At 38.9% G+C, this 20,964-nt stretch overlaps 1 protein-coding gene across 1 annotated transcript in view; it reads left to right on the forward strand.

Moving 5' to 3' along the window:
• The window catches only part of GABBR2 (gamma-aminobutyric acid type B receptor subunit 2), a 457,024-nt gene that overhangs the window by 55,320 nt on the left and 380,740 nt on the right, over window positions 1-20,964 (forward strand). The window lies entirely within an intron of this gene.

A 20,964-nucleotide genomic window follows, 5' to 3' on the forward strand; every position in this document is an offset into this window, starting at 1 on the left:
GGTATCCTAGTGTCAGATTCCAATGTGAAATTTTAAGGCTCTTGTGTGCTCTCCCCTACCTGTCCTCCTCTGTTACCGTGCTGAGGAGGACTTGGGGCTGCTGGTGGATGAAAAGCAGGACGTGAGCTGGCAGCGTGTGCTTGCAGCCTGGGAAGCCAGCAGTGTCCTGGGCTGCATCCAAAGCTGTGTGACCAGCAGGGCCAGGGAGGGGACGCTGCCCCTCTGCTCTGCTCTGGTGAGAGCCCACCTGGAACACTGCATCCAGCTCTGGGGTCCCAGCACAGGACCGACATCAACCTGTTGGAGTGAGTCCAGAGAAGGGCCACCAAGCTGATTAGAGGGATAGAGAACCTCTTCTGTAAGGAAAGGCTGAGAAATTGCTTAGCCTAGAAAAGACAAGGCTTCAAGGTGACCTAGTTGTGGCCTTCCAGAGCTTAAGGTGGGCTTATAAGAGAGCTGGAGAGGGACTTTTTATAAGAGCATGTAGCAGCAGGACAAGGGGGAATGTCTTCAAACCGGGAGAGAGTAGGTTTAGATGAGATATTAGGAAAAAAAAATCTTTACTGTGAATGTGGTGAGGCACTGGAACACTTAGACCTGAGCAGCTGCAGATGCCCCATCCCTGGAAGTATCCAAGGCCCGGTTGGATGGGGCTCTAAACGGGTAAAAGGTGTCCCTACCCACAGCAGGGAGGTTAGAATTATATGATCTTTATGGTCCCTTTCAATCCAAACATTCTGTAATTCTCTAATACTGTGGTGTCAGGCTGCAGATGGATGCAGTGACCTTTTAGCTCCATACGCCTTACCAATATAGAAGTCACTGTAGGTTTAGTGCTCCTATGAACCCAGTGCATGATAAAATACAATGTGTAGAGAATATTTACTAAAGCAGAACAATTTTTACTGACAAAACAGTGCCAAGATTGAACATCAGCAGGATTTTGCAGTTTAAGAAGTCAAATTCATTGTTGTCTTTTACACAATACATAAAGCAGAAAGAGTATGAAAGCATGCATGGATATCTTGATACCAGTGAAGAAAACTATTTTCAACATTGGCTCTGTGTGTCTCCAAAAAGATACTCAGCTTTTTTAATTAGCAGTAAACTGAGTATGCTTCAGCAATTTTCTGCAGAGCCCATCATAAACCCTGGAAAACTGTTCTGGATTCCTCCTACCACTCAGTTTTCAAACACAGGATTTTTGCTTCCCTGAATTTCAGCTTTGAAATGATTCCAAGTATCACCCCATGCAGCAGGATGACAATACCTGGAAACTAGGACAGCAGTCACAAGAAAGATTGCATGCTTTTAGTCGAGTACAAATGAAGGAGACTTTCTAACTCCTAGTAATAATAATAATACTATCTCAGATGGGAGAATAAATTCCGCCAGCTTTTTTACTTTGCTAAGCTGTGTGCTCTGAAATGAGTCATCATCAATTCATTTGGGTTGACCCAGTTCGACATAAAGTAGAGCTTCATCTGCCCTGATCTGATCAGAAGCTACACAGCTTGTTGGTAGCTATAACAGTTGTGGAAACTACATATAGTGATTAACAAAAATATTTTATTACTCCTACATCCTTGTTCATGAATGTGTACAATACTGTCAGCATATGGCATTTTTTAATATGTTGGCCTTTCAAATATAAAGAATCCTTGTCATACTCTTCCTGTAAAATTTCTGAAATTCCTGGCTGCTCTTATTCCTGTTGTCTCGTCTTTCTGTTCATGGTTGTGCCTGAGGGACTTTTTGTCCTTGCCAAATCCATCAAGGTTTGAAGGTCAGTCACTGGCAAGCTGAGCTTCATGGTTTTCACACGTTTCAGCCCTGTTCTGTACTCAGAGCAATTACTGCTGTCCTGTAGCATTGCAGCAGTGTTTCTCTGTATCTGCCTGAAGTGCTGTTAGCAGGCAGCTGGGATGCAATGAGGAAAAGAGCTTTTTAATACCCTGGTGTCTCTTTACAGATCTGAAATGTTTTCCTTCACCTTTCTGATACTGTTGGGTGCATAAGCTGGTTTGCTGTGGGCTATAAACTGGATGGTTTCACACTGCTGCTGCCTGCTCCTTTGGTTGGCAAATCATAGTTCTGCTTTCATTGTCTCTTATTCTAATTTGCCCGGGTAATATTTTCCTGAAAGCTGCACACACTTTGCCATTAAACTGGTTCCAGCGTGGGAAAAAATGTGAGACATTGAAGTTACGCTCGTGATGTAAACTCTGCAAATCCTTGACAGGTAAATTGGAGAGAGCTGAAAGGACTTTGAGAGGATGTGTGTTCCATATATCCATCCAAATATAAATGGATCGATTTTGACTGTCCCTTCTTAGAAGCCTTTGTCTAACCTATTCTTAAAAACCTCCTGTGATGGCGATTCAAACCTTTCCTAGTCACATATTCCAACTTGCAGTGTTGGGCACAGGAAACATTTTCTACCTTAAATTTGCGATGCAAGCCCATGCTTTACTGCTAGAAGATGTGGAGGAGAAAATGATACCTTAAGCTGCTTTAATTTGCCACTTAGATGCTTGATGACTCTGAATGATTACCGATTCTCACTTTCCAGGGCAAATTGTCCAGACTCATTTAACCCTTCCTTACAAGGGTGTACTTTCTGGTCTTCTACTTGGTACCATTATTTACCCCATGGTTAACTGTGAGCCTGGATACTTCTTTAGTTTTGGCAGTCACAACTGGGCATACTGGTAAAGACCTGGCTAGTGCCACACAGGGCAAAAGTACTTCTCTGGTTGTCTTATGGACAATACTCTTTCTTTTATATTATTTGTATGGAGTTGGTTTGTTTTTTTTTTAAATAATCATAAAATGCATCAAGAACTGAGATCAGCACCTGCCTCCTGCCCCTTTGTTCATTTGTTTGCTTTTTTCATGGCATAATAATTTATCCTATGTCTATAGATCTGAAAATGTAAACTTTGCTTTTGTTCTTACTGAATTAAAATAGAGGTCCATGATTTCAGTAGGAGCCCCATGAAGGTTAGCCAAACTAAGCAAGATGGTGAGGAAGACTACTTTTTTATTTTTCTTTTTTTTTCCTTTTCCTAAATAAAGCAAATGAAAAATATGCTAGTTTTCAATCAGTTGGATATTGTTTGTGTTAGGTTTATGTGCTGTTTTTAACCTATTCAAGATGAAGTATCAGAAAATCAACTGAAAATTTATTTGACTGGAACCTGTACTTCAGGTAAAGGCTTAGGAAAAGCTCTGCTGTCAGAGGATTTCTCAGTGAAACAAATGTCATTCATAGACCTGTGGGAGTGGATGTGTATTTTTGATGTGTTTATGGTAATAGGCAGGGAATATCCTTCTCAGTACTTCTTGAAATCCAGTCATGCCCTTCATGTGAGAAGATGTATCTGTTCATCTGCTGCTTAAAACAGTGCATGCACGGTGGATATATTATTTCAGACCAGAAATCATCTCTGTTAAACACTCACAAACTAAACCTTTTGTGGCATTTTTAAATTTTGAAACTCACTAGCAAAGCCCTGCCTCTGAGTTGCTGCATATTGTCAGTTACTCAGTGACATTTGGGATATGGTGTTCAAGGATTCATCTCCAAATGCTGAGTTTAAGCTGTCAGCACTGAGATCTTAGCAATAAGTATTTGCAGTTCAGACTAGCAATTTATGGAATACTTAAAAAAACAGCTTGATAACCTGTCTTTCAAAATAGTGGATCTTCATTTTTCTTGATAGATTTTTTTCTTCTATAGAATGCAACTCCATATGTGTCAGTGACACTGTTAAAATTACATTGGGATTTTTTTTTTTTTTTGCTGTTTTAAGTTGTTTCATCTAGAAGATGAACAATGAGCAACTATTTGTGGCCATTTACTAAGTGACATCTTTAATTCCATTGAGCCCCTAAATAAGCAAAGAAAGATAGAAGATACAAAAGACCTTGAAGCTTTTTGTGTCTATAATTTTCATTAGCGATTTTACTCATGTTGATTCCAAAGTGCTTCATGAGGTTTTTAAATCACATTTAAAATCCTGGTCTGAAGCTCTTTTTAAGAGCTCAGTTTAGCTCTCAAATCATGCTGTGGTGAAGTGTTGTACTTGGGAGAACAAACTAACACTGATTCTAAAACAATGCCAGCTAATAAACAGTGGGAAAGTGTTCGCCTAGCTAATGTTGCCCAGAGTGAACTAGATGTGGAAAGCTGCAAACTCAAGAGAAAAAAAAAATATTATTTAGGGTCATGTTGCAGATGGTAATTTTTGCAAGGCTAAATTAAGCCTGTGCAGTAAACTATGGGTAGAATGGAGCTGTGCTTTTCTCCAAAAGATCTGTAAGAATACATAATCCACTCTGGCTTCCAGTGGTGGCTTTCCATTTTTTAATGTCCCTGTTCCAGAAATAAGCTGCTGCCCCTCCCCTCCTTTAGCCTTGGCATGACTTGCTGCCTGGTGTGCTCACAAGCAGAATTTGTCCTCCCTCTCCCCGCTCCTTTGTACAAGGTGAGATCTAGCCTGTGGGTCAAGCCTTGCTCCTTGACTGCATGGATTCAGGGCAGCCGTGATCCAGCCTGTATAGTCCAGGCAAAAGAGTTCAGCACCACTGTGTAAAGTCTGGCAGCTGACATGCTACCTTACAAAGAGAAGAGATGCCTCTTCCACCTGCAAAAGCAGAGTAGCTTTTGAAACTAAATAAACTGAAAGCCATTGCCCACCTGTTTGTCCTAAGAAGCAGAAATCCTGCCTTAGACCTGTCACGATGGGTAGTCAGTCAGTGTTATTTGTAAATAGAAATGTGATATAAATGGAAATTTAGACAGGAAACATGAAGTTCTGATCGAAAGTGTTTTTTTCTGCCATCCTAATTCCTTGAATAAACTTTAAATTTAACATGTTTTTAATAACTGGATTAAGCAGAGTAAAGAAAAATTTTGCTTAATGGAAATAAGTAGAAGTAATGAAGTAAAATATTTAAAAATAGCTCTGACAAAAGCTTTAAATTGTATTGCAGAGGTGGGTGGAAAAAAAAAGACAAAACAAACTACCACAGACTTGTGTCATGTTTACTTATGTATATATAAAATAGGCCTCCTTTTAGTCTGGGTGACAGTTTGGAATTTATCTACTTTAAAACTTCTGTTGATAGAAATCAGCTGAATATAAATTTTGTTAAAACTCATTATTCTGTCATAAACTTGAATTTAAGAGTTCTGGGGAGTGGATGATATTGATGGGCTTTATTTTGCTTTCCATTTGTTCAAATAGCAATGTTGATTGCCTAATTATCTTTGATTTCCTGTGAGAGATAAAAAGCAAATGTCTCTCCAGCACATGTGGCTTTCACATAATATTAAGATGTCATAGTCTTCTAGTAGTTTCTGGTACTGTAGGCCTAGTAAATTTTTGTTGATTAATAAAAGCTGCAGAAGTGAATAGACAAAAGCTTTATGGCATCTAGAGATGCAGCCTGGATGATAAACTGACAGGATCCAACCAGCTACTTAGACTGGTTAGAAATGTGTGGGAGAAGAGAGCTGTACATTTACTTTTTACTTTTGTATATGAAAGAGCAGGTTGCCTTTGAGACATAGAAAGAAAAATGCAGTATGTAGGGTAATTGTTAAATAGCTGCTTTCTCCTCAGTCTTGTCTTTATGTGGATTGTAGACAAGTAATGAGACTTGGGTAGTTCCTGTCTTCTGTAGCAGGTCTACAATTATCCCAATGCTGCTGGCACCCTGAAGTTCCCTATTATCATCACATCTGGTCTCATCAAGAGCCAGTGATAAGCCACACATGGTTCTTCTGCTAAAATATCTGGGTTTAAAAAAAAATAAATTTACAGTGATACAAACTGTAAGGTTCAGTAACATATACATTCCTTGCTGCTGCATAAAGCCAAATAGCCACCAAAAAGGAAGTCAAAAACTTAGGCTTTCATTGCAGCAAGGATTGTTTAGTAACTAGTGCAGCACGGCATTTAGTGTAGTAAGGAAGCTCTTGCATGGGTATTGGAAGGGAAAATCTCTAAGAGACCAGCCAGACTGTCTTCCACATCAGGCAGGAGTGTTGAAGCGAAGGATGAGTCCTATATAATAGTTTAAAGGAGAGCTGGCCCATAGGAGCTTGCAGATGGCACAAGGGAAGGCTTTATGTTCTCTAACCTTGATTGCTGTTAGGAGGGACCGGTAAACCAACAGAAAGTAGTTTTACAAAAGAATATGAAACTCCTTTCTTTTTATTAAGTTGCTTTTAGTGTCTCTATTTTTCCTTTTCTTTTTCTGCAGGAATCCCCATCTTCCTGGTGTTTAAGCACTGAGCAATTGGCTAACTTGATTCTAACTGTAGCATTATATTTTTTCTACATATAAATTAATATGTAATACAGCAAATATAAAAAGCAACTTCTAAACAATTTGCATTTCTATCAGATGTGAGAGATCTAATTATAGAAACACATAGAGGCTGCTCTGTACTGACGTGCTGGAAAAATCTGAACAATTCCGTTCCTCTATCTTCTGATTCCTTTAATCTCAATGTTTTCAAGAATCAGTTCTGAGCATGCTCTCACTCCATTTTTACATAAATGGAGCATGCTTATCATTATTTAGAGATTTGGGTCCCTTAAAATAAGTTGTTAAGCAACTTTAAAGCCTACATTCTCAAAATTTCAGGAGAGAACTAGACATGTGAATCACTTTGACATTTTTGAAAATATTGCTTCAATCCTCTCTTTCATCTTGTAATTTTAAAGGATTAAAGGCTTGACTGTCCTTTTAAGTCACAAGCCAGCATTATCACTGGATGTAATGACACTGTATTTCAAGACACATAGAGCTGTCTATCTTTAGAAGACTTCTGAAAGCTTGCTTGTAAACTAGGTAGATGTCAAGATCATCCTGGGAATGGGGATGGCTGTGGAGATATAGGTAACTCCAGGAGTGGTGGTTTGCAGGGGTACACCTCTGCACCTCTAGGTTACAGCTAGTTGAACAGCTGTACAAGTTTCTTGGGTGTAGTGGCAGACAAACAGAGAAACTCCCACTCCTTGGGAAGAATACAATGGGGGAGATAAGCTTGCTTGGTCTGAGGTACCACTAGAAGTACATTCTGATAAGAGATAAAACCTGTTGGCTGGCTAAAAGCACTCAATTTGGCAATCAGAATAAGGTGGCAACAAACATCTGTATATATCAGGTGAGAAAGAGCACTCAAAAATAGCTTGCTATGTTTTGGTGGTTTTTTTTTGTTTTTTTTTTTTTTTTCTTCCCCAGAGCTACTTAGAATATGCCCTGAAGTACAAAGCAGTACCAGTACTACTCACACTAGGGCTAAAGTAGTATTGATTTTTATATCTCTCTCACTAGTTCCTAATGTTCTATGTGATAGAATACTTTAGTTATATCTTATCCTTGCCCTTTGCTTTCTCAGAATTAGTTGTGGTATAGATGGATATCTTTTCGGATGCAAGAGCATCTTTAACAGACCTCTGCCTCATTTTTTAACTAAAGAAAGGTATTTATCCAATCATGTATTTGCAATAGTTCTTCTCAAGCACCTTGCTGCAAGACCCTCCAGTGCAGTGCATCTTGCTTTCTGTATGCATTGTCTTACTTGGATTTAAGTGTCCAGGTCACTTGTAGTGTCCTTGGTTTTTTCAGTTGCCTGGTTAAGCTCTTATTTTTTAAAGATAGTTCCTCAGACTGCCCTTCTTCTTCCTGGCCTGTTGTCACCTCCTCTCCCTGGCTTCTGTGCTTGTCCCATCCTGCTCAGCTGCTGGTGCTCTGCACCTTGCCAAACTTCCAAAATGCAGCATCAAGTCCTCCCATACACTGCTTTTTCACAGCTGGCCTTCCAGATATAGCTTTAACTTGCAGCAAAACAAATTTGCAGAGAAAGCATTTAGCTGCCTTGATTAAGTCTATATCCCAAAGAATTTTTGTAAAGCAAATAATTTCTCCTCTCTACACTGATAGGTTTTATTGAAGAGCAAGAGATTATTATACTTCAAATGACAGGTAGAATTTCTGATCACAAACTAAATCTCATCATAAATGCTTGAATTTCAAATCTACATATTGCTTCTGCTGCACTGAGGGAGCCATAAGTGTGTTTTCTGTTACAGCTCTATACAGTACATAAAGGAACCTGTATAAACACCATATGATATTATGAAACATGCAGCCATTAGATTTCATTAAACTCTGGCTGGTAGATTGATCTCTAAAAATAAATCCTTTCTGGCCTCTGGACATTTACAAATTGTGACAAAATGCCTCCTGATTTCATCTTTGATAAGATAAATGGAAGGAGATATTTAAACTTATTAGGCATGACTGTCTACTCTGGCCTGCATAGATTTCCTTCACTTAGTGAGTTTATAGGTTGGATTAGTGAGGATGGTCATAATTATTGCATCTTGTCCACAAAAAGAATGATTGATGTCCCTGCATTCAACTGTTTCACTGGAGAAAGAGTAAACAATCAGAAACATTGGATAGGTAACATTGTAGGAGAGCTGACTTCTTCTTAAGAACAGTCTTTGTTTTAGGAGTCTTTCTGGAGGAAAGACTCTTAAAATCTAGTGGAGAATCTGGTTTTAATTTTTCTGGTCCCTTTCTGCTTAAGAAAGACACATTCTTTCAGGAGCTTTTTGAGATTAAAGCCACAGATTGAACAAAACCAGCTCATGTCTTGCTGTTGTTTTCTTTTTACTCAATTTTTTTGAATGCTGCATGCTTATGATGCAGATGGGCAAACACAAAACATCCAGTGTCTTGTTTCTGTCAGTGAGGGATTCTTTATGTGGTTCAAATTGCTGAATCTTACTAAACCATTAATTTTTATTTTGCTTACTTATTATTTATTTATTTAAACAATAGGGTGGGGAAGTAGCAAATCTTGGCAGAAAGATTGCAAACCATATTTTTTTCAATCTTGATGATCTTTTCTCTATAGCTTATACTAACTTACCTTGAAGTTAGATTGTTAGTTTGGCTGTCAGTTTATTTCAGGCTGTCTCACTAATTAAAGGAATAAATTTTAAACTTAAAAGAAACTAGTTGTGTTTTGAAGTTGGGATCTGAAAACAATAACAATTAGTAGCAATTTACTTGTATTCTTAATTCAGAGTGCTGAGCTACCACCTCTAATTGTATTCTTGCTTTGTGTACATTATCAGTGAGATATTGGGTATAATGACAGTAGTAGAAAAGGATTTGGATTTCATGAGACAGGCTGAACAAATGTCTGTAATTCTCAAGTGTAGGAACTTTTTATAGTTTTTTTCTTAGATGAACATTAAGACCTTTACTTCAAGAGTGTACTCAGTTCTGGTTTATGCATCCAGCAAATAAGCTGGAAAGGATTCAAAGGAAAAATGATGACTGATGTGACATTTGGAAAAATAATCTTAGCATAAGAGAAAAAAAGTCTGTTTTATTAGAGTTGCTTCAGAAATGTCCTGATCACAGCCTGGGGCAGGATTTTGTTGGAGACAGTTGTGCAGGGTAGAATTGGCTGTAAACAAGCAGGGAAGAAACTGACTTGTCAAAACACCAGCTGCCTCCTCAGTGACTGTCTTTAACTTATAGGCAGGCCTCTAATTTGGTAGGAAGCTCCCAACTTTAACAAAATCCAATAATAAAATTATTTTGTTGTGTTGTTTTGATAGGAGTCAGAGGATTTATAGGCTACAGAGAGCTTAAGCACATAGCAGCATGTAACATTAAACAGCACATTTCTACCCACTGAAAGATTAAAACAGAATTACAAGTGACTATTGAAATTGAGAAGCATTCTCTAAGATGTCTGTCAATTTGAAGTGCCATTGTGAAGAAATTGGCCTTTTACAATATTTTTTTTTAGTAAATTTACCCTTTGGAAAGGGTATATTCACATAGCAATGTCAAAAATTTGGCTTAATTATTAGAAATACAGAAAAAACCTAAAGTTTCTTAAAAAGCCAAAAACTGGCAAGAACAGCAATCCAAAACTCAACCTCCAGCAAATTAATTACGTGTAACAGAACATCCAGTTTTTGTCAGGAAAGCCCTGCAGAAACCTAATTTGATGCTTAATTAATAGATATTTCTGGTTGTATTCAGTCATCTTGGCCTACTGCAGAGGAAAATGTGTTTTTATTTGTTAGCCACAGAGACACAGCCCAGTATCAAGACTGCTTACTGAACTTTCATATATCATGAACATAATTATTTATAAATTTCTGATCAAGTATTCCTGAATAAACAGAGAGATGATACCAGCAGTGTCAAATACTCACAGTCAAGGACTTTCACGTATTCAAAAAGCTGTGTATGAGAAGTAAGGCCCTGTCACATCAGGAATTATTCAGAGACTTGTGACACCTGGATAAAAAGCTACAAAGGTGCTCTTCATCCCCCTTTTTGTCTGTTTAGGCTAACTGTGTACTTTTTTTCCTCTTGGAATGTGGTCAAAAAACTTTCAGAAACATCTTAGAAGTGGGCTGCTATGAGGTGGGGGTGGAAGGAGGGCAGGTGGCTGCTGCAGCAAACACATGCTGTTATTACCTGTAGGAGGTTTGCCCTGTCCCCCACCTGCGAGCCCTGGGATGTCATGGGGATGCTGCTTTGGGAATGGTCCATGATTCTTGGCTGCAGGATAGCACCACAGCTGTCACAGTTTGGCTTGGGAGCCTGAGCTGATGGTGTGAGAAACAGAAATGAAAAAGAAAAAAAAATAAAAAATGCAGATGGCTTTTATCTACAGCAATGAAAACATCTTAAGTTTGTCCACTGTTTCCATGGTGACCATGCCATCATATAGTCTCCCTGGGTAACAGGCAGGAGGCGGAGAATGCTCAGAGTCTTGAAATATATAAACCAGCATACTCTTATGAGAAATTGTTTTGCCCAAAAAGCAAATAGATGAGGGTGTTTTTTGTAGAACTGCATCTGTGCTTGCACTTGTGCAATCTCAGAATGACAGTGGCTCTGTTGATGGGGCTGTCAGCTATTCAAAAAGCTGTGTGTGAGAAGTAAGCCCCTGTCGCATCAGGGGGAATTATTCAGAGGCTTGTGACACCTGGATAAAAAGCTAATCTGCACATTACATCCCTTCAGGTTTTCATGGTGTAGTCCATGCATATCCTGAAACTGGGTGGCTGTGAACCACCTGCACTAGAGGGCTGCTCTGCACTTTTTGTTGGTGGTGTATTCTCAAAAGATACCCAAATCTTACATGTTCATAAATTATTCTGTAATATTGTTTGCTTCAGTTTTGCGTTTCAAATGAAGGAAAGAGAGGGGAAAACAAACTAAAAAAAGGTGGGGGGAAGAGGAAAAAAAAACCAATTAAAAATGGTATTTTCTACTGACAGGACTAGACCAGCGGGGGGGCACTGCCTCGGTGTTGGCTGCTGCACTCTGAGCTGTGGAGGAGATCGTTCTGCTGGAAGGGCAGGCTGCATACTCTACACCTGTCAGGGAAACGGGTGCAGCTAGGAAATCTCCAGGGGAGTCTGGTGAGAGAGAGATGGAGGAGCAGTCATGCATGGTGAACAAGGAGCTTTGCTCACAGGAGCGGGCCAGAACAGGCTGGACTTGGAGTTTTTCACCTTGGGACCCCAAATTGGCTTCAGTCACTTTACCATGCCACCCTGTTGTCTCAATTCCTTTGCAATCCCATCTCTTTGTCCCTTTCTTCCTGCAGTTAGAGGTGGGAGGGGTGAGGGGTATGACTAAACCTTATGCCATCAGATTTTTTAGTTTGTTCTTGCTCTACTTGACTTCGGTTGCCCTCTGTCCTGACTTGCCCCTGCAGGTGGCAGCTCAGGTGGCCCAGTTCCTGGGCACAAGGCATTCCTATTCAGCTGGGAACATAGAAGGACACTCTGGGGATGTATGAAAGGCTGGTTTTAATATACATGAAATGATATTATACATACATAAATACACTGTGCATATTTATCATCTGCATCTGCAAGACTCATCTGTACTGTATCTAATAGATTCTTTTCAGAACTGGTAAATTTTTGCCTTTTAAAGGCAAACTCAAAGGAAATGCTTCACTTGTGCTTCCTATAAAGCTAAGGCAAACAAAGGTGATGTGGGAATCTGTAGCTCCAGCAACTCAAGTGCCATGGACACAGTGGCCAGTGTTGACTTTGGCTGGAACACTTTCACCTTCTGTTACTCCAAAAATCCTGTTATGGGTAAGGAGGATGCATGTAAGTAATCAAATAAGCATGCGATTTATATTTGTAAGGCCAAGCATTTATTTGTAATATAATGGAAATATTATGAGACTAATTATTATTAGTTGTAGGAAAACAAGTCTAATAATGCCATTAAAATTGTCACTGACAAAATCTTTTGGGTTTTGCCCCATTCCCGGTGTTATGCTATCCCACCCATTCTTCCTTTGTGTTCTGAGGTTGAACAACCATGATGGTCCAGCAGGATCTACTGTTAGTAAACCCATTTGACTCTTCCCAGTCACTTCTCTTTTGTGTGCCCAGAAATGTGTTCCAAGAGGATTTACTGCATCATTTTCCCAGATCTGGGGTCTGTACATCACTTTTTCACTTTTTTCGGGATCTTGAACCTGTTCCAGGGTTGCGACAGCCAAAGCTCCAACTGATTATTTCATGCCCACACGGTTCTTCCTGTGTTAGTGAACTGCAGGTCCAGCTGTGCATCACATCTGGTTGCCTCATCCTCTACCAATGTCAACAAGTTACCTCTAACACCCTCCAAAAATCTCTGTCAACTTGTGTCCTGCTGTGCTTGTGTCCTCCTTGCTTGTGTCCTGCTGTGTTGCCCTTGCTGAAGATGTCAGGGCATTTATAGACCCCTGTGACAACAAGGGTCTGATCCAGAGACTTCCTCACTTTAAAGAAATCTTCATCATCTCCCTCACTTTGGTGTGATGTGGTACATGCATTCCGTATCCTGTAGACGCCCACAGCATCCGGCAGCTTGGGCGGCATTCCCAGGCCCCTGTGCACACTCCTCCTCTGGCAGCAGGATTTGGGATGTAGTTTTCTCCTCTGCACTCCAGAGCAGGCTGCTTCTCCCAAGACTGAGTGTTCCTGCCTGCTGCTCATTTTACTTGTGAGGAACTCCAGTGCTGTCCTTGTGGGAAGTGACACCGAGGCATTGTCTGCTTGTGTGTAGTGAATCTTCCCCCATTGTCTGCTTGTTTGTAGTGAAGCTGGTGTCTTCTGCAGCAGCTGATACCAGTCCTCTGGGTGCTCCCTATGGATCCCAAAGTTTGGTCCTAAATGCAGTCCTTCTCCTTGAGCAGAGGGCCTGTAATTGTCTGTGTTGCAAGTAACTGGTCTAGCAGTACTGAAATTCATCTTTTTCAGCCCATTTCTATGCTAAAGAAAGCTATGTAGAGCTGTTATTGTTAACATTTCACCTGTTTTTCATCTTTCTTTCCTGTCAGTTGCAAACTTTATCAGCAGAGATTTCTTTGAATTTGCTTTCAGAAATGGATCTGCCTTCTTGATGACCTTAATCAAAGCAGAGAGGTTTGAGATTTGGCAGACTGTTTGTGTAGAAGCATGACTTGATTGATGGTGTGTTCACTACTCAAACCTGGAGTCAGACTGTTTGTGTGGCTCCTAGGTACTTTCTGGGCACAGAAGTTGCTAGCTGGGAGGTTCCAAGGAGATGATAATATGTACATGCACCCTCTTACCTCCCTAGCCCAACCCACAGAAGATGTGAAAATACAGAACTAAGGTACCGCGTAAAATCAGGTGATCAACAGAAAACAACGTATGCTGTGACACAGCTAAGGACTTTGGGCAAAAAAGGGAGAGTAGAAGACGTGTGAGTAATTTTCATACATGAATAGGAACATAGATGGTTCATTGGTTGGTTCCCAGGTATTTCTTTGTGGCACCTAAATTACAGCCTGTTCTGTTTTAGAGAGTTCTGGAAAGGAGAAAAGCTGCTTGCTGTGAGACCACAGCAGCTGAGTGCCTTAATGCTTCAAGTCTTGCAGTGATGATGGCTGTCTCCATGTTTTTGATCTCTCTTGGTGCAGGTCCTGTTGCAGTCCCTTTTGACTTCTCTTCCTTGCTTTAAGTCATCAAATATTCCACAAGAGTCATGTTTGCAGGAAAAAGAATAATTGAGATGTAAGAGAGGTGTCCTTCAAGCCTTCATATGATCACCACTACAGAGTTTATGAGAAAAGAATATAGGTGTTATGCTCTGGATTAAATATTCTGCCTCATATCTGCAATCAGTAAATCTTAGAGCTAGGGCTGTGTTTGTCTCGCCTATTTTGTTGTGATGTTCAGCAGTTTGATAATCTGTCACTGAATGGTCCTGTTTCCTTGTTGCTCAATCTCAGTTGATCTGTATTCTCAAAGAGACATGGATTTTGAAGGACTTTGAGCACTTTGGGAATTAAAATTGTAAGGGTGGGAGGAAGGAAGGGAAGAAAAACTTTGTGACCTCTTGACAAACACAGTAAATTGGCATGCCTCCTCTAAATCACTGTGTCTCAGGGTGATAGCATTTCAGGTGAAGTTTTCATCATTTACTTCTGCAAATAGACATTGACAAGAGAGTTAAGATTTCAGTTTTGTTTTCCAGAAAGTCATGAATTAAGAGTGAAGATGTTGTGTAAAAACTGTGAGCTTACTCAGTGTTGTGGTTTGACTGGCACAGAATGTCCAGGCTATTTTGGGGGTAGTGTAAAAGGGTTGTTTGTTCACTGCCTGTAAAGTTACAAGAGGAAGGGTTAGTCCTGCAACTAGAAGGAGTTCCACACCAGATCACAAAAATCAGCAGGGATTTTATTCACATGGTATATCAGCTTTGTAGGTTCTTACCTTGTGCTGGTTCACAGTAAGGAAGATCCTTGGAAAGTTTAATGAGACCTACCACCACAGTTATTTTCCTCTCTTTATTTCTGTTTTAAGAGATTCCACAGAATCAATTAGGAGGGAAGTTGATTTCACTTTCCACACTATAACAGTCTGTCTGCTTAGAAGTGCAAAGCTATAATTTTGCTATTTTACTGTTTTACAAAAAGATAGGGCTGTTCAGGATTGTGGTGCTAGTAGCCTAGTGGTAGGACAAATAACAGGAAAAGCTAGCAAATGTTCGAAGATATCTTACATTTTACTGGATTTTTTTTTTAATGAAAGAGATATCTGTGGTATTCAGTAAATGGTAATAAAATTGGGCAGAAAAGGAGTAGCCACAGTGAACTTGTCATTAAATATGTACAATCTAATTAGAAATTCGTGAAAAAAATTCTTCATTAAGCCTGGTGTCCTGGAGATTCGAGCCTTCTGTCCCTCTGCCTGGCCTCTGCCTGCACTGTGAAAAATATAATTTCAAGCTTTCTTCACGTCCATCGGGATTTTATCTCTGTTTGGCTTTCAGAGCACTGCCAGCTACCTGGTGTTCCCTCATGCCTTGGGAAGAGGCAGCTGCAGCTGGTGTGGGGTTTGTGTGTGGCCAGACAGTGCTGCCCACTTGGCAGGTGACTGAGCTTGAGGGGATGTCTCACCGTACACCTTGGAGTGCTCCAGTTTGTCTGTTCCTGATTCCTGGTCACCAGAATTCCTCCAACATTAAAACAATCCTTTAGGAGTTCAGGAGGGGGAAGGGTGATGATTGCAATGATGGCTAGGCAGAAAACAAACTGTACATTCTGAAAGTCCTTCAAGAAGTGAAAAGCTAAGATCAAGATGTGATATTTCTTGAAGGTTTAGGATTCTATGCCTGGACATTAAATTTTCCTCTTCATTTTTTTTTTTTTTTTTTTTTTTTTGCTATAGGTAAGAAAACCCTCCCTGGGTGTAATGCTGTAATGCATTCAGTCTAGGGGAAAATCAGTGCTTACACTTCTGGTAGGGATTGACAGGTTTGATCCTCAGGGAAGGATTTGGACTTACTAGTTTTGGGAACAGAATAATCCTTCCTGGGTTTCAGTCACAGTCAGCACAAACCCAGAATTTGTAAACAATAACAGAAGCAATGAACAGTACGGAGGAGGGAGAGATATTACTGGAAGGAAAATCCATCACAAGGAAATAGTGGTAAAATTTAAATTCATCTTAAAGTGAAAGGAAGAGTTACAACCAACGGTTTAGGGTAATTCTTGAAAAGAATAAACCAGTTGAAAACTGTTGATAGGGCAAAATTTAGGAAAAAATATAGTAGGAATTTGTATGGTAGGGTACCCAGAGTGTTAACAGAAGTGGTATAAATGCATTTCTAAAAATATGCATTTATAAAGAATATCAGTAGAGCTGCATGAGTTTTTACTAGGACTGACATTCTTTCATATTTATAAACCTTGCCTACTTGCACGGTCTCTAAAGTAATTTGAAATTCCATATTTGCATATTTATTTCTTAACCTTAATCTAGTAATAAAATGTATAACCATCTCAATTTTATTACGTATCTTGTGCTTGATTTTAAATTAAAGGAAGGGAACCAATTTATTAAGCTGTAAGCTATGACAACTACAGGGATTTTTTAAAATTAATTTTATAGTAAGTGAAATTTATTTCTCTGTCTTTTAATTGTAGTTATATTTTTATATGATGAAATATTTTCAGGTTGGGGCTTTTAATTTTTATTTTTCTATGTGTACAAAGAATCAGTATCACATGTATACCAGGTAACCTTGCATTTAAAACACAACATGAGTTTGCTTGTGCAAGAATTGCCACATCCTTCATTAATATATACTTCTATGAAGCTGCTTTGTGGTACAGAACATGTGTATATCATTTCCCAGGATGAAGCATTAGGGAAAGACCCCTCTCCATTTACAAATCCCTCTGAGATTATTAATAAATAACTCTCTTTGCCGGGGGAATGTGCACTATACAATGACATGTCTATTCAGCTAGTCAACTCTGTGATTATAACTGGTCTTAAAAATGAGATTTTTCTAGAAATAATAGATTATTACCAGAGACCAAATAAGAGGAATATTTTCTCCACCACTGAGATTTCAGTGTCCATATAAACACATATTGTGAAAAGATTGATATGTCAGCTATAGTAAGTGTAAAATGAAATACATTATAATATTGTACCTATCTAATTCATCTATATGATCTCCATATGGAAAGCATTCAATACAAATGCTCAATTAATAATAGTGACATTTTTGCACAGAAGGGAAGGCTGAGTAATTTGGGTAGTTTTCTTGTTTGTAGTATATTGTACTTATACTCTTTAGGGGAAAAAGAGAATTGTGCTTAAACCTTGATATTCTTGAATCATGCAAATAATTTAAAGATGAAAATTGCTTTTAAAAATAATGAACACAGGCTAATAAGTGATGCTTTAAAATTAAATTAATCAGTTTTAACTTTAGAATTTATGTAGCATTTTAGTGCTGTAAGTCTATAAAAAAAATTACATTCTGGCATTGTCTTCACAGTCTCTAATTTTTCCATTTCGTGCCCTCTTCTTGTGTCAGGCATATTAGTCACCCTGAATGTCTTTGAACTCTGGTTTCAGCTTGACATGATTGAGAAATATTATTAACATATGTGAAAGTGTGACATTCTTCACTTGCTGGGTCAGTTCTGATCTGCTTGATGTATCTATACAACCTGAAAGATACTTCAGAATGATTGCTTAAAAAAGAAAGTAATTTCCCATCTCCAGGGCTGCAATGAAAATCATTAGCTGCAATGTAAAAATTGTCTGTTAAAAGTTAGAATAGTCCAGATATTCCAGATGCTCAAAACTGAATGTGAAAATAAAAATATTCAGGAGTTTATGTTCCTTATGTCATTTAATTACATGCGGACGTAGTAGGTAAAGAAACAGGACTACTCTCTGCACCTTCTATTTTGTGGGATAAATAAGTCAAGCTAATATTTAGCCTTCCCCTAAGACAGGCTTCTAAAATAACAGTAGTAATGAGAATGGAAAGTCCTTCTCTGCATCTGTTGCACAATTAATTAATTAATCATTCTCAAATGTGATGATTCAAGATGCACATGATAGTCCTTTTTGGGTTATTTGCTGTGTCTGGAAACATTTTGGTAGGTAATTTTTAAAATTACATTTGATGTTTTCCCATTTAAATATTTACCCTTCCATTTCCTAACGATGAACTCCAAACTTGATGTGTACTTCTGTTTTACTCATTTGTCATGGAATGGTTTGGGTTGAAAGGGACCTTAAAATTTATCTTGTTCTAGTCTCCCTGCTGTAGATTCTGAAGACTTTGTAAATTGCTGCTCGCCTACACATGCAACAGATAGAGAGGTATGTTATGTAGTCCATTTGCCAGCTCTGGGCTAGAAAAGCATTGTGTCAGTGCCTGCTGCGCTCAGAGGTGTGTTTGCCTCCTGTGAAGCCCAGTCTGAGCAGGCTTGTGTAGCTCAGGTGCAAACCAGGGGTGCTCTGGGGCAGAAAGCATGAGCTACTGAGCCAGAGTTCGTGTCCCTGCACAAAGGCAGGGCTGCAGGAGGCAGGCTGCTGCTACGCCAGCTAATTGGTAATAACCAGCCTGCCCCTGTGCACTGCAGCTCTTCGCCTTCAAAGGAAGGGAATCCTGACCATCAGTCCCAAAGGAGTCCTTGCCCGGGTGGTCTGCCCCCAGTGGCCAATTTCTTCTGTCAGAGCAATGGGAGAATCGAATTTTCTCAAGAGATAACAGATCTTGTCCCTTAGGATCTTTCTTGTGCAATGTTAGCTTTCTTGCATTAATTTTGGAGGTAGAGCGGAGGAGGAGAAGAATATACCAGATTTTCTATAATTTTTCAAGAAGCCCAGTAGAGTCTTCTGCCTAATTTTGCTTCAGCAATAGGAAGAATTAGTTGCAAGACACAAAATCCTAAATTCAGATTTAAACTTTGCAGTTTAACTTAATGTATTAAGAGAGACTAATTCATATCTGTCAGTGCAATTGTAAGCAGAAGACTGTCTAGTCCTAAGTCTTAATATTTACATGTGTCCAATATCTAATGTGTTAAGTGCTCTCAGTGTCTACCTCAAACAGGACCTCTGCTTTAAGGATATTTGCCCATTCTAGGATGTCTTCAAGAAACCAGAATTCCCATTATTCATAATAGAAATGTGATAGATGCAAAAGACAACTAGAACTAGAGGCAGATGTAGACAAAGTGTCTTATGTGTGGAACTAGAGACTGATTACAACTGCTGAGCATAGGGACTGGGAAAGAAGTGTGAATTAAAAATGTGACCCTTGTATTTCCAAGAATTGTTTTTGTTTTCTGATGTTTTGGAAATTTTCAGGGATTGTGAAGCATTTTTTTACTTTTCTTTTATCTATAACATATAGAGGTTATAATATATAACCTAGTGATGATCAGGGTCTTCATATATATCAATTTGGAGATGTAGAAGCAACAAACATCTCTAATACTTCTGAAAATGTGGATTTAATACTTCAAAAATGCCTAGCTGCAATTTCTCATTTCCGCTATATGGAAGCCCTTAGGTTCATGCCTTGGTTCAGTTATTTTTAAGATTGCAACAACAACTTCTATGTTGCAAATGTGTGGTGTCACATATTAACTGACAGGGGCTGACCTGGGCCTTTTTGCATCCATCGTGTTTCCAGTTTTATAATGACATAGTCAGGAATGCTGCTTCAGATCTACTTACTGAAGGAACAAAATGAGTCTTAATAGTGTGCCAGGATGAGGAAGAAGGTTGTAATTTAGAGACCAAAAAAGCAAACTAAGAAGTGTTAATTATCTCATCCCTTTGTACATTTGTCAATTTCAAACTGGGCACTGTAGTTTTAATATACAAAAGAACCCTGTCCCTGTTCCATTTTGTTACCTAATGCCAATTCATTGGTATGGCTTGGTCTTTTGTCACAGAGTAACCTCAGAACCCCTTTCTGTGAGCACACCGAAAATCATTTCTTCAGTTTTGTAAATCAGGATGTTTTAATCCCAATGAGTAATGAGGTTGTTTAATCTTATTGAGAAGACATGTTAAAAAAATTACATCTTCAACTATAATGAAGCAGTTTAATTGTGTTATCTTGCATAACATAGTACAAGGTAAATTTTTTTTTCTTAACAAAAATCTCATTAAACATTCTTTTCTGGCAAGTGACAAGAATGGGAGATGTCTTTGCTTCTCTCTTTCTGAGGCAGCTTTGATTCAGCTGCAATGGATTTATGTCTTTTAAGTTGTTTTGATACCTAGGTTCTCTAGCTATTCTTATTTTCCAATATAAATACTAATCTTGAGTTATGAGGTAGATCTATGCTGTTAGATGAATAAAGGCATCAAAAGTGTGTGTTTAAGTTTTGTAGAGTGTAAGCTTCACGTAAATGTCAAATGTAAGCTTCTGTCCCAACACTTTCAAAACAAACTTCAAGTGTTGTTTTGTCCTACCATAAAAAAAAAAAAAAAAAAAAAAAAAAAAAAAAAAAAAAAAAAAAAGCTGTTATGAAGAGAGACATTTTGGGCATTTTCAAGTGAAATAACTGACATTGGTATGCATTGCTGATAAGCTCATGATCAATTTTGTTGGGGGAATGACAACAGGAATGAATGTACCATAGTGTACACTCATTGGAACTGGGGATTGCAGTAGGACAGCAACCACACTTAGAAGTAGCAGGGATGCCTCAGACACAAAATTGTTTTTCAGCTAAATGGTGCTGTCTTTAACTGTAGATCAAGGATACAAGTAGAGATTTTGCTCCATTTGGTAAATGTTTGACATGCAGTTTCCTTGCCACCTCCATTTGGTAAATGTTTGACGTGGGTTCCCTGCCTGACCTCTTACTGGTAGTACTAGGTCTATGCCAGATGCTAACCTCTAGTTTAGCATTATGTAAAGTGCTTACAATGGGCTTATATACCTTGATATAATTTGGACATGATCCAGTTAATTGCAGCAGTGAAATACAGTTTCTGTGTAACACAGTGCTCTGAGGGTGTTGAAGACTGAAGTGTGTCAAACCTATTCACCTTCTGTTCTGTGTTGGTTGCTGTCCTGCTC

The sequence above is a fragment of the Melospiza georgiana genome, chromosome 1 (genome assembly GCF_028018845.1).
Source record: "Melospiza georgiana isolate bMelGeo1 chromosome 1, bMelGeo1.pri, whole genome shotgun sequence".
In the NCBI taxonomy this organism is placed as follows: Eukaryota; Metazoa; Chordata; class Aves; order Passeriformes; family Passerellidae; genus Melospiza; species Melospiza georgiana.